Source organism: Pseudochaenichthys georgianus, chromosome 15, assembly GCF_902827115.2.
Source record: "Pseudochaenichthys georgianus chromosome 15, fPseGeo1.2, whole genome shotgun sequence".
NCBI classification, from domain to species: Eukaryota; Metazoa; Chordata; class Actinopteri; order Perciformes; family Channichthyidae; genus Pseudochaenichthys; species Pseudochaenichthys georgianus.
Window position 1 is genome coordinate 9,409,626 of NC_047517.1, and position 14,889 is coordinate 9,424,514.

The 14,889-nt window shown below is 39.3% G+C and overlaps 1 long non-coding RNA gene across 1 annotated transcript; it reads left to right on the forward strand.

The window, feature by feature from the left end:
- Nucleotides 1-12,674: 12,674 nt before the first annotated feature.
- LOC139435259 (uncharacterized) lies at nt 12,675-13,474 on the forward strand. The gene is made up of 3 exons (XR_011644552.1): nt 12,675-12,814; nt 13,205-13,265; nt 13,380-13,474. It is a non-coding gene; the product is annotated as an uncharacterized lncRNA (long non-coding RNA).
- The last annotated feature ends 1,415 nt before the right edge of the window (nt 13,475-14,889 follow it).

Below are 14,889 nucleotides of genomic sequence, written 5' to 3' on the forward strand. Positions count from 1 at the left end.
CCAAAAAACGTGTTTGCATTTGGGACCAACCATCTGCTGGGCTAGAACCAAGAACCGCATACGTAAGAGCAGGCCCGGACTAGCCATCGGGAGGACCGGGAGGTTTCCCGATGGCCTGGCCTGTTAAGAGGCCTGCTGGCCTGAGGCCTTTTTTTTATGTATGTATTGTGAATGCAACGCTGCGCAAATGTGGGTCTGACTCTGCCTCACAGAGGGTGACTGGCTGTCTACATGATGTGGCCTGCCGACATGGCCACTTTCATACAGATCATACTAATGCCCTCGATTGGTCTCTGTGTGTCTTTCAAGCTCGGGAGGGTGTGTGTTATGTGTGGCGCGAGCGAGTGAGATAAAGCACGCGCACCGGTTACGTGTATTGTTGTTGTTAGCATCTGGTGCTAGCTAGCTGCGCTAACGGATATAAGGAGCTTTTTCAACAACAAGGTGGAGGGAGAGTCCTCTCCTGTCAGACTGAGAGACTGATAACCTCAGCTCAGGTGAGGCAAAGGACTCTCTGAGTGTTTAGATAATTAACTTAGTCTAAGTTATCCCAGTGGGTCTCAAACGGTTTGGTCACCATTTATGTGAACACATATTTCCATTTGAGGGGGGAGTGATTAGTAAAATATGCATGAATAATAATAAAAAAAACGTTAACTAGGTGAAAAAAGGTAAGATAAACTATTAAAACTTGTTGAGAGCTAAAACTAGTCTTTGCTTCTGCCTCAAAGAGGAGCAGGGGCAGAGGAGGGAGACAGGAGAGGCTGGTTCAGGAGCACAGACACACTCACAACTATAAATGAACCAAAAACAAATAAATAAACAAGTTTCAATGTTTTTTCATATTGGATATGGTATGTTATTGGTTATGGCCATGTTCTTATGATTTTATGATTATTTAAACGTATACAGGTATGTTTCATATGGGTGTAGTCTCTTTATTTCCCCCTCAAAGTGCACCAGATTGATGCATTTCAGTCCAACATTTAAAAACAAATCTTACCGGGGAAGCATGCCCCGGACCCCCCTATAGGATTTGAGGTCCACCCCCACTTAAAATATGTTCACATAGGTTCCTAATAGATTTGCACATTTTTTTAAATAGTAACCCATGTCCATATGTTTATTGTTTTTTGGGTAGTAGATTTAGAGGGCTATCACTACAGGCAGCAACGCTGTAAATATGTAAATATTGACAAATAAATCCAGTAAAATGTCACAAAAAACTGGTATTGGCCTGGCTGGGTGTATAATTCCCGGCCTGACTTATTGTCCCAGTCCGGCCCTGCGTAAGCGGTTAACATCATAAGCTGGGGGATGAACCTTAGCAAGTGAATGGCGAGTACGACGAAGAGAATAAAGTTTATACAGAAGCAGTCAAGCCGAGAGCGCAGATTTACTAGATCATGACCACACACATGTATTTATGTCACACAACATTAACAGGCCCATCTATGACATACTCTTTATGCTATTCCGCTGATTTATATTGGCAAACAATTAGCCACAACACTCTGGAGTAAAACTAGAGAAGTCGACCGCCATTGTTGTTGTTTTTTTCTCTGGCGTTGCTGAGAAATGCAGGCACGTTATTGTGACATCATGATGTGGCTTCTACGGGGCTCTGGTCAGTGGGAACGCGAACTGGTTTGCAGTTGGTTCAACTTGGGAACCAATTGCTCACCAAACTAGCACCAGCAGGCAACAGAACTCATTTCTGTAAAAAAGGGGTACTAGTTTCACTATGGAGAGGTTAGGATTAGAGTCAGTGCTTGGCTTAGGGTTACTGATTATTAACCCTAAGCCCTTATCCTTGTTATTTACATCTTTCTTAACCAAGCAATAAATATAAAAAGGACAAAGTTAAGTTAAAAAACCTCTCTGGCCAAAATTAAAAGTTGTGTGTTGATAAGTTAGTTAAATAAGTAAGATAAGATAAATACACTTTTTTCAAACAGTATAACATTTAAATAAATTGTTATGGTATCTTTAAAGACATTCAAATCACATACTTGGTTGTTTACGTTATTCCCTAGTGTCAGGGACATGCCAACAGAGCGGTGCCAGAAAACCGGTTGTTGCGACTTGTTGCTCAATTACGCAGCGTTTGGTAAGTGTGTTTATGTGATTTATATAAACAGAAACTGAAGATATAATAAAGGTAGTGATCTTTCAGGAGTGTTAGTTATGAGAATCAGGAGAGACACAACGTTTCATAAAACTGATTTATTTATTGGTTGGTGTTTTAAAAACGTTTTTATGACGTCTGGAATTCATATTAAACATGTGTTTTAATGTGCTTATGGAACTATATAATTATAGTTTGAAAATGCACTAAAACATATTGGCAATGCTTTATAACAATTATCATTAAAGCATTTCATAACTACTTATAAGCTCTAGTATGGTAATAATTCATAGATTTTACTACCTCACTGAGGTAATTTCTTAAAGGATTACAGTGTTTTATCATTTCTACAGTTGTAATGCATTGCACCCTTCTAATAATGCATATTATAATGCACTGTTAGTATGCATTAAAGTGTTATTATAAGTCAATATATAAGCTCATTCTTGCTCTGAGTAAAGAAAAGGAAATATAATAATTCGATGCATGAACAACACATGATTTTTTAAATAATAATTCAGCAGATTATAACACATCGAAACCATCTTTACTTTCCTAAATTAGAGATGTTTCCCATACTGCGTGTGTGAGAAGCAGGCTTGTGGAGTAATGGATTACGTGTAATGGGATAACCTGATCAGGATACAAAAAGTAATCAGATAACTGTTACATTTCTAGAAATTGGGGATTACTACCAGGATTAGAATTAAACTAAAACAGAGCATTTTCTGTCAACTCAGATTTAATTTCTGCTTTTTTTAACTCTAGGATGTGCTCATGTGTTTCATTCTTAATGAACGGCAGCTTTTCCTATCAATGGAAGACATATTTTCTATCCTAAATATCTTCGTTTCTTCTTTTCTAAGGTCACATTGTTCTGTCGTCTTACATAATACACATAGATGGGTCTTATTAATGTGTATTTACTCTTTGAATTATTTGCATTGTCTTTGATATTAAAAGGTACCTAGTAATTATAACAGAATCTATTTGTAAAGTCACCCTCCCAACTCTGAAAAGATGTTAGTACCAGTGTAGTAGAATACACCCGCCCCCCTCCTCTGGTTATTGACATTGCTGTGTCCCAGCCAGAACTGGATTGAGATTGGATGATCTCCCAAGGCTCTCAGAGCTATACTCCAGTGCCCACAAGTAGCCCCCCCATGCAGCGCTGGTTCAGGAGCCGGTCAGGAGAACTCAGGTGTATCGGCACCCAGACGGGGGAAGGGGCTCTGAAAGCCCTGGCGAGCTGCCACAAAACTCTGGGAGGTCCTGTCTTTTCACAAGGAACACTTCAGATGATATAAGTAACATGTAATGTAAAGTTACATCAGAATCAGAAATCCTTTATTCCTCCCACAAAACATTTACATTGTCACAGCAAAGGGACAGATAGGCAAAAAGAAGATGAGCGGAGGAACATATATAAAACAAATCAAATAAGTATATTAAGAGCATGTAAACATATATCAGTGATGAGGTCACAAAATGAATACATTGAAAAAAGTTTATATTGCAAAAAAAGCACATTTGTCCACAAAAGCCCACTAAGAAATTCAACTTGATCAAATGTATGTTGCTAGGCTACGTAAGTAAAAAGTACTTTACTTGAGTTTTTTCACATGCTACTTATTATCCTATACTTTTTACCCCACTACATTTATTTAACATACTGCATATAGTTACTTCGCAGATTTTGATTACCAATACAAAATATGAACAACTGAATACATTATCATATATTATTATAGGCACAATTCATTTAAATAAACTCAACTTTTATCAAGTGATGAACTCATTATTGCATCAATAATTATAATACACAATATTTATACTTTAAAAAAGTAGTTGAAATGTATTTCTGTGTGTTTATTTTCTCTTTAATTACATGTAATATTCTTTAAATTCATGTGCAATGCATTGCAACATATTTTTCCAAAATTGGGATCAATAAAATACATATGATCTTATCCAATCTAATATAATGCAGCTATTTTGAATATCTGGTGCTTGAATGGAATTGTCTGCATACTGAATACTTCTACTTTTGGTACTTAATGTATATTTTAATGGTGAAGTACAATTTTGAATGCAGGACTTTTAATTGAGTACATAATCGGACTACTTCTTCCACCTCTGCCCAACACACACTTTACTCTGCAGGAAAGCGTATCGCCTGGATCACTGAGTGCCTTGCATAGCGGCTGAAGAGGCTCCATCCTGCCCCACATCATGTTGTTTGTGTTTGTGTGTACATGCAGGTTGCCAGACGCCCCTTGTTACCATGACAAGTGCCATTAGACACACCAGTGTTTCTCTCTTTAGACCGTAGTTCATACATTCCCCTAGCCTTCGATAAAATCTCACATACGTGTGTTTGTGACCGTAGATGGCCTCCCCGCCTAGAAGGAAGCACCTTGACAAAGACAGAACTGCTGATCCTCGGTTATCACTCTGTTTCCTGACGCAGTATCACTGTAAGCATCCACATCTTTCACATCTGAAGAATGTTCGATACGCAAGGATTGTAGATAATGAATTAGGTTTTTCACCGATGACGATGAGCTCTATCTCTATGATGGAATACTTGGTTTGTAGGTGACTTCCTTACTTCCTGTTGAACCAACACGTTCTCACTCCCAACCCGTCACATGTTGATGGTCGGTCAGGGCCCCTCCCCGTCACTCTATTACGGACAGGGTACCTCTTGAGAGTCAGTTTTCAACGGGCAGGGCGTCCCATAGACCTTCATAGACCTCCCATAGCGTTGATAATAGACGCCATGAGAACGCTCCCCGACGGTCGATTGTTATTGTCAATATTAAAATAATAATTATTTATTTTTTAATAGTCACACTCGATTTCGCCGATTTTCTTGTTGCCCCAGCTGGTCGACAGCTCTTTTAGCAGAAACAAAGGCTACATTAATGTATTACATCAATGTTAATTCATGTGTGTGGTTGTGGAAGTAATGGACGTGCCGTCAATCATTTACAAACTCTTCAACTACAACCCTAATTATATTTAAACACATTTTAGAAGGCCTCATGAAATACTTTAAGGTAAATTACAATTTAAATGTGAAGAGTTGTGTGTAATGTGGTGATTGACATTATTCACCCACGGATCTATGGGTTGGGGTATTGTTCCGCGCGGACATTTTAATTAACCGGACTTCCTGTTGATGTGAAATCCGATATATTTTTTTTAAATAATACTTTATTCCGAGTTTGCTTGCTTTTCTCTTTGGCATTGTAATACACGGTTCGGCTGCATTAAATATTACATATAGTTTGCTATTTATAGAGCCCTGATGAGAAGACTTCTAGACAAACAGGAACAACTGCCGCCGAAACTGAATATGTGACGTGGATCATAAATATATCAGCAATTAAACAAAATCTTCAATTTCTCTTCACAGTATAAGTCTCCTTGCAGTATCAACATTAATTCGGCTGACTTTTATATTTGATCCAATCGGTATATTGGTAAATTTACACCATAACGGTGCAAAGCTGATAGAAAGGGACTCCTGGTGGTTAAAGCACGTTATTGAAATGTATTATTTTTATTATTAGATATTAATAAAAATAAAAACAGACAGACAAACTAATAAGGCTTTATTTAAACATTAAAGAAACTTTAGGTTAAGGTCTTATTTTGAATAAGAAAAAAGCTTTGGGGGTATAAATATTAAGCCTGACAAAGTACTAATATATTGCTTTCCTGCAATATTAACTACTGTATGTTTAAGCACTTATTTTAACTGATATTATACATATGTAGTATACTCTTATAAGATGTATGTAGATAGTATAAGAAATGTGCAGAATTTAATGGTGGAGGTATACACAATTGATAGATGTCTTGTAATGCACTGTTGAGGAACCTGCGACCCAAGTGTTTCATCTCCGACCTTGTCAGGTATTGAACAATCAATAAATAAAGAACACAGAATTATTAAATATAAAACACAGAATTTGTGTGATTATACTAAATGATTTACACATAAACACCACTGCATATTTACAACTGTTACACATGCTGATGTAACGCAAATGTGTCCAACTTGGGATCAATAAAGTACATCTTATCTTAAGCTGATCGATGGCTACTGCCATATTTGCACAATGTACCTCTGAACCTTGACAAGTGCATGTTTCAGGCTTATCAATGACCAGCTGTTAAATAAAGCTCTTCTGACCTTAGCTGGCATGTGGGTATATATTAATGCTGCCCATTATGGGCACAAGCAATTTTCACCCATTTATTAATTATATGTTTTAAATTTGAGTGTTTCCTGTCCCCTAAACCTCCAGGGATGTACACAGTTTAATACTGGCAACTTCTTATTATGGGAAATACGAAAACGTCTTTTAAAACTACAATTCCCAGTAGAGACGTGCCATAGAAGTTAAACATGTTGCGAAACACACAATAGCCAGCATGTGTAGTTCTGGGGACGGGGTGGGGGAGGGGGGGGACGGGGTGGACCCGTTCAAAACCAGTTTTGGACAGTCTGCCGTGGTTCCATCCCATTTCAAGTGCTGTTCGACGCTCGGCGTAACCCTCGGCGCACACTCAAACATCCAATCACAGAGCTTGAGGACTATCACAGGGTTTGTCCATAGAGGGTTTGTCAAGCGAAGCGGAGAGAATACTTCCGGGTGTAAAATTCTCTAAAGCAACTATGAGCTGCTCCGACCCTCGGTCCTGACGACTCCAACTTGTGTTTATTAATCAAACAAATAAATAAACACAAAGATAATGATGTGTTATTGTTGAGTAAATAACAGTGTGTGGTTTAGAAAATAATACAAAATTAGAAGGAAAAAACGATGAAACAATACAGATGTCAGTTTTCTGAGCCCCTACTCTCCCCCTAACTGACGGCAACAAAAGTCCTACATTATTCAATTAAAATAAAGAAGTAAAAACAATAAGTGTGGCTTGATATTGAGTAAGAAAAAGGTTGATAAACGCTGTGAGAATGGATCTGCGGAGAGCATTTCGCCGCGATCTCAACTCGTCTATTACCAACGTTCAGGGAGCTCTATGCAAGTCAATGGGACGCCCTGCCCGTTGAAAAGTGACTCTCAAGAGGTACCCTGTCCGTAATAGAGTGACGGGGAGGGGCCCTGACCGACCGTCAACTTGTGACGGGTTGGGAGTGACAACGTGTTGGTTGAACATGTGTGCTTTCCCGTGGAGCTCAAGCTTCCTCAGTCTAATATCTTAATTGTTTCTATGTTTACACACTTAATTTAGTAAAAATATCATATAATTTCTAAGATATGAATTAAGCTATAGCTTTGAAGATCGTCACTGGATAAATCACATTTACAGTTATCAGAATACCTTCTTTACCCCAGGGGAAAGTGGGGTTTGTGACAATAGCTCTGTTGAAAATGTTAATTAAAATACAAAATACAAATATTAATGTGAACACAAGAAGTTAAAGTAAGAATGTGCAATACAAAAATGTATAAAACAATATATAAACATACAAACATAAGAGACCAAATTAAAATCAATAAATCAATCAAAGTTTTACAAAAAATTATATACACACATATCAATTCAAAGCCCATTTAAAAAGGTGGTTTTTGAGTTGGCTCTTACATTAAAAACACTCTCTGCTGCCCTCAGGTCTTCTGGGAGGATGTTTCACTATTGTGGGCCGAAATAATAAAAATAAATGTCACTGTGGGTTGGATGTCTTCAAGAGGACATATTTAGCTCATCTTCAGGTTCATATTTATATGTAGTGTCTCTACCGTGACATGTCTCCACGCTTCAATGTTCAAAAAGCTCTTTATTGTTCTCATACTGCCTGTGCTGCAGCACCTCTTTTCACCCTCTGTCTCAAACCAGAGCCCAGTCTGCTCTGATTGGTTAGCTGGCCAGCTCTGTTGTGATTGTTCAACCGCTTATAGATGTCTCGTCTTAACCCTGTCATGTACAGGTAACCACTTCAAGTTTTATTCCTTGCGTAGTTACAATATCTAAAACAGGCTCTGGTGTTTTTTTGCTTTCGAAAAGAGCATTACCTTTACATGTTGAGAAAACCAAGGTAATGCTCTTTTCAAAAGCTAAAAAGACACCAGAGCCTGTTTTAGATATTGTAACTACGCAAGGAATAAAACTTGAAGTGGTTGCCTGTTACAAATACCTTGGTATCTGGCTTGATGATTGTCTCTCTTTTAAACTTCATGTCAATAACCTGCTTAGAAAACTGAGGGTTAGGCTAGGTTTCTTTTTCAGAAACAAGTCCTGTTTCTCGCTTGAGGCCAGGAAAAGGCTCTGTGACCTTTGACCTGTGCTGGACTATGGGGATCTGGTCTATATGAATGCACCTGCCAATTGCCTGGTCAAGTTAGATGCTGCGTATCACAGTGCACTGAGATGTGTGACAAACTGTAAAGCATTAACCCATCACTGTACCCTGTATGCAAGGGCTGGTTTGCTTTCACTAACTGCACGGAGGCTCAGTCACTGGTACATTTTTATATACAAAGCCATGTTAGGGAAACTTCCATCTTATATCTGCTCCCTGATCTCACGGAGAATTGTAAGTGGCTACTGCCTGAGATCGAATGCTGTGGTTTTATTAAATGTGCCAACTGCTAGGACTGTCTTAGGGAAGACAGCTTTTAGATGCAGCTCCTCTGTCTTGGAATAGTCGGCAAATTAAATGGAAACTGAACAATCTGGTGCCACTAAATGTTTTTAAAGCTCGGTTGGATGCTACTCAATCGGAAGCTGTTGGTACCTGTTTATGTGGATGATTATGTAAATGATGCTGTATGATGTCATTTTGTTGTTCTGTTTATGTTTTTATGTTTCATGTGGAACTACTTGAGCAGGTCTCCCTTGAAAAAGAGATCAATGATCTCAATGGGATTTATCTGTATAAATAAAGGTTTGAAATTAAATGAATGTACAATGTGTTGGAGCGCTAGCCAATAGACGAGGGAGTGTCACAAAATGATGTCACTATGTTATGGAGGTAGGGCTGTGGTGGCTCAGTCCGTAGGGACTCGGCTTGGGATCCGGAAGTTTACCGGTTCGAGTCCCGGAATGACCAAGTTACTGCCGAGGTGCCCCTGAGCAAGGCGCTGTCCCTACACTGCTCCCCGAGCGCCGACCTAATGGCTGCTCACTGCTCCTAATACTAGGATGGGTCTAATGCAGAGAACTGGGGCGGCAGTGGTTCAGTCTGTAGGGGATTGGGCTTTGGACCGAAGGGTCCCCGGTTCACGTCCCGATCAGACCAAAAAATATGGAGTGTTGACTGGTACTGAAGAGGGGCCAGTTCACCTCCTGGGCCACTGCCAAAGTGCCCTTGAGCAAGGCACCGAACCCCCAAATGCTCACTGGCGCCGGCTAGACTGGCTGCCTCCGCTCTGATCTCTCAACTGCATATGCATGTGTGCATATAACTGTGTATGTATGATGTAAAAAGTGTGTGTATGTACCTGTATAAAAACACATGTATGACAGAGTGGAAACTGAATTTCCCCCTCGGGGGATTAAAAAAGGTTCTTCTTCTTCTTCTTCTTCTTCTTCTTCTTCTTCAAAGGAGTCCAATGAAACTCCCTCTGTGGGGTACATGGGATATTAGCCTTTGCAGACCATTTACATGCACACAAACCTATATAACACACTACCGGAAAGGGAAAACAAGTATAACAGAGCCTCTTAAGGACAAGAGGTCTGAGAAGGGACAGGACACAGCATAAATTGTGCTTCTGTTTTGTAAAAATAGGATTTTTCTTAACATTGAAAGTCAAGATAGGACAGGCAGATATTTTGTCTTTAATGAGGCTCAAGGTCAATCAAATCAAGGTTCCCATTATCTTCAGATAACCTGAATTAATTTAAGCATCCTTTGTATCCCACATATGAAGTCCTCACTCCGATGGCCACCTGAACCTCTGACTGAAACTTCTTCCTAACCAGAATATGTCAGGTACAATATAAACCTGCGCCCTGTACACATATAATGTTCTAACAAATAGGAAAATGAAGCAGATCAAACATTCTCCAGCAGTGTAACCCTCCTGCTCTGCAGAGGACATGAGCTGTTAGGTGGAATGACACCCTGGATAATCAACCTTTGCTGGGGGGGATTGGTGCCCAGCTGAGAGATAGCGTGTGACTGTGTGCAGCCACGGCCACCCACACAGCTAAAAGAGGAAGGTGTCGTGCAGACAAAGACACCAGGCCTCACCGGTCCTTCAGCGCTTTCTTTGGAAGAGTCACTGGCGGGCTATTAAGGAAGTAATTTGCTTCTTTTCCCCCACCTCTACACCAAAAGGGAAATTCCATCTTCACACATGTGAGTTATACTCAGAAAATGTCAAAGCATATCACTGCTTTGCACGCAGGCGCAATGCTACGTGTTGTCTGTTCTCATATTTTGCAGTTTGTGTCCCAGGTAATAGGAAGAATAAGGTCAGGTTCTTCTTAAAGACACAGGCACATGCAATCACAATGCTCTGAGGTATAATGTGAGAAAGGATTAGGTTGGTTGTGAAACACACGGCTGCGTGTGAACCTCTGGCCCGTCGCCAGCTGAGAGCGAGTTAAAGGACAGGTTGCATAAGAATGGAGTTATGTTTTGATTTAGAAAGAGTATCTGTCACGGAATATGAGTTTAGATTGGCAATATGCAAGCTCAAGAGTCACATGGCAGGGCATCAAAGACATATAATGATGCTGATTTTCTTCCTTCTTATTTTGATTATTCCTTTCTATAAATAATTTCAGAGTGTAATATAAGCTGGCTGCATCATTCATCACCAAATGGAATCATTATGGACATTTCATTTTCGACAAATAAGTCACTCCTATAGTGTTTGTTAGTGTGTCATCTGTCTTAAGTCATTTTGTTGTCATTTTTTTGTAACATCTAATTGCTTAATTGTACTTTTACAGTCATGTATTTATATAAACGTTCCAGTAGCTAAGAAGTATTTTTAACATAGTAATATTTGTAGACTATAGTAGTATTACAAGAGTTGTACTAGGAACCACTTAAAGTTGAAATACTATGATTCTAAAATACCCCATCACAAGTACAGAAGTATTATCATTAGAATGTACTTTAAGTAGCCTACATTATAGTAACCAGTATGCAAAAAAGGCTATGTTTCACCGTAGCCTATTATAGAATTGTATTATTTTGTTTTTTAACAACAAATACATGCATTGAGTTTAAGTTTGTACATGTTTAACCAATTTCAAGTAAGTACAAGTATGCCAAAAATAATATGGGATTAGTTTTTTATCATAAAGATAAAGCAACGCTTTCTCAGAATAAAGAAAAACTATGAGTTTAAAAGAAAAAAAAAACGGAGTCAAGCAGTGGCGGCGCCAGAGTATTTTTGTTCTTTGAGAATTTCTTTCTTTCTTATTGGTTCAAATTTCAATAAATGTAATGTATAATCACTCTTTTGTCTTCATTCTACATGAAAATGTTAGAGATTCCATTCAAATCTGTTGATTATTCATATCTTCCTCAGGCTAGGAATAGTATGTCGAGTTTTTAATGCTAAATGTATATCATTTTCTCACAGGATATAGAATGAGACAACACAGTTTGTATCCAAAAAGGGCGACCTGGGGCCTATACTGCGAACCTGGTTCAACCTAACCTGGATATGTTTGAGTTAGCCGGTTGGCTTAATCCAAAACATACGCGCTCTCGCTAAACTGTCCTACGACGCTGGTTATCAAGTGGATCTCTCAAGCCAGCCGTGTCCTATCTAGTTAGGTGCGCGTTCACATAAAATGGGTGGTATCTGGAGCATTCGACCAATCACAAACATAGAGAAGCGCACTGACAGCGCAGCGTCATACTTCCTGAATGAAAAGTGAACTTTAATACTAGTCAAAAATGAAGAAGTTAAACTTTAAACATCCATGACTTAAACACTTTATCCAGGATCAAAGCCACATAGCTGCACCTGCAAGGTGAATACAGCTGGTAAAAGAAAGAGTGTTTGAATGCGTACATTAACAGGTTTATGATATCACTGCCCCGTCTAAAACACGATCTGACTTCAATTACATTTGTCTCGAGTGTTTCGTCAACTTATGTGTTGCTTAAAATAATACTTCTGCATACAGTATGTGACACAGTGAGTGTTGCACGGCCAGATACGGCTCAGCTGACTCAGATAAGGAGAGATATGATACATTATGAAGTGATATGCCGCGGACTGTACTTAATGTACTCTGATCCGGTTACTTATGTTGTGGCAGATATTTAAGTAAGCTTTCTTAACGCTAATGTTATAATAGTCAGATTGCTCTGAAGATGGAGGTGATATTCTATTAATGTTCACGTTCACACAGTCGGTGATTTTTGCCGGCCGTCTTTCCTGCGACGGCAGCTTTTCTGTATTTCCTTTCTCCTGTAATATGACTTGATCGCTTTAAACTCCGCACACTGAGCTCTGATTGGTCAGCAGGCGGTGCTTTCACTGAGTTGAGCTCTTAGCCTGCAACCCAGAGCTATTTAATAGAAGAGTTACGACATCTCCGTTCACTCCAATGGACCACTTTTTTACAGCAATGGCGGATCGTGGAGCCTCTCAATCGTTCCCCGGAAGTTAGCGCCAAGGCTGGCAGAGCTGTGGAGTTGCAGCATAATAGACCGTTCGTGACGGACTTTTAAAGGTAAGAAGAAGTTTAAAGATTTATATTGCGGATATTATCAGTACATCTGATTCAAATGAACATGTGTATTAAAGGATGTCAGTGGATTATCCCTAAATTAGTAGATTTAGGGAACGTTTACAGATAACAGATCAAGCTAGCATACCGAAGCAAGTTAGCAACACACGTTGACAGCCTTTTAATTGTAAATTCCGTTCTCTTAATGTCATTTCGTCCAACATGTTGAATTAGAGAAGAGGGGCTTCTAAACGGGATTGTATGCGGGGGGGTGGAGGGAGTTAAATATTAGATCAATATAACTTTGGTGCGTGTAAGAGTGAGTGTTTTTAGCAGAGCCATATTGTGTCCTTGTGATTCTGTTGATTATTACCTGTCTGTATTATGTTGCAGCTCAGCTGATTCTGGATTGGTGGCAAAGGGAGAGGGACTTAAGTGAGAGTGAAAACACAAGGTAAGTTTAATACTGTTTTATATAAGTAAACACCTTATCTCCCCAAGGCATTTCCCATCCAATAGGTGTGCTGTGTGTATAACCCTTTCTCCTGTCTGTTGCTCCCTCTTTCAGCACAAGAACCAGAGGGGGATTCAATGGAGTCTGAATACCTGCACTGAGACCCTCACCCTGCACCATGAGTCTCAACTCTCAGTGTTTTTCAAGCCTTTCCCTGTTTTTTTGTATTAAACAAAACATTAAGTTTTCCCAATGGTGTGGTTTTCGTTTTGTGAAAAAGTGCAAATGCAGTGTTTGTATATAATTACATCACATATTTTGTTGCTGTTTGTCGTGAAATTGCTCCTGCTGACTTGAGCCAGACATTTTTTCCTCCGCTCTGTGTCAGTGGGGAAGCCGTACATTCGTACTCCTTTTTCTGAGCGATTTGAGCATCCCCAGGCAGCACAGCAAACCATGGTGGCTACTAGGAGGCAGCACAGCAAACCAGGACAACACGGAGGAAAAGGCACCGACAAACTGCATGATATGCTATTCAATGTTTATTGAATTCCATGTATTTGCAATGGATGTTCCTAAAACAACACATTTAACATCATCATTATCATCATATGCTGCTAGTCCTGCTGCTGCTGCTAGTCCTTTGATAGTCACCTGTCGGTCTCCTGTCCTTTCTGAAAGCCATAAAGATGACATTAGTCATTTAGATAACTTGTGTCCTCAATTACCAGGGGATTACTGAAACTACCATGAATTTAAGAAAATGGTAGAAATGAATCTAATCTGAATTTTAAAGCATTACTTTAGATCCCCTCCCTCTAAATGTATCAAACATTAGAAAGTGATGCTCCTGACTACCATACAAGTTTAAGAAGATAATATTGGTTTGAAAGAATTCAAAGCTATAAATAAACAGCAACAGACTCTTTAACAAGGCACTGTTAGTAACATGTAAACTAGTTGTTCACACTAATCCTAATAGTATCACTTAATATTAGCAAATTCGATTTTATTTTTTAAAACATATTGATGTAAATACATACACATATCGATTTGTTGTATAAATATTGCAAATCAAAACCTTTATTCACTAATAATTAACAAAAATCGTAGTTTTATCTCCTGTTATCAATGCATTCACATTGCCCGCCATGAACTTCCCGGGAACGATCCTCGTCTACATGAACCACGTGACGATAACCGTTTTTGGACTTCCGGTGTCGTAACTCTTCTATCTATATGGCGCTGCTGCAACCTAACCTGGTCCCGACCAGGTTAGCTGCTTAGCATATATTACCATGGAGATCTAGCCTGCTAAAAGAGAACCAGCTTCGGATGACCGGAAAGCCGGAGTTTTCCCTGAATTTAGCCGGCTAAGCGAAAATCCTGCTTCGCAGTATACCCCCCTGGAGCCAATCCTGCAACTTCCCCACAGGTGAAAGAGTTGACATGCTGAAAACCCAACCCCTGCACACATTCTGGTACTCTCTTGAGAAGAAAAATAAATAAATATATTACTCCACGACATATTTAAAAAAATAATTACTGCCATTTTAGTTTTGTGTTACTTTGTTCTGAAAGCTGAACCTGCTGCTCCTCACAGAGAGAAGAGGGAAGAGGCTGT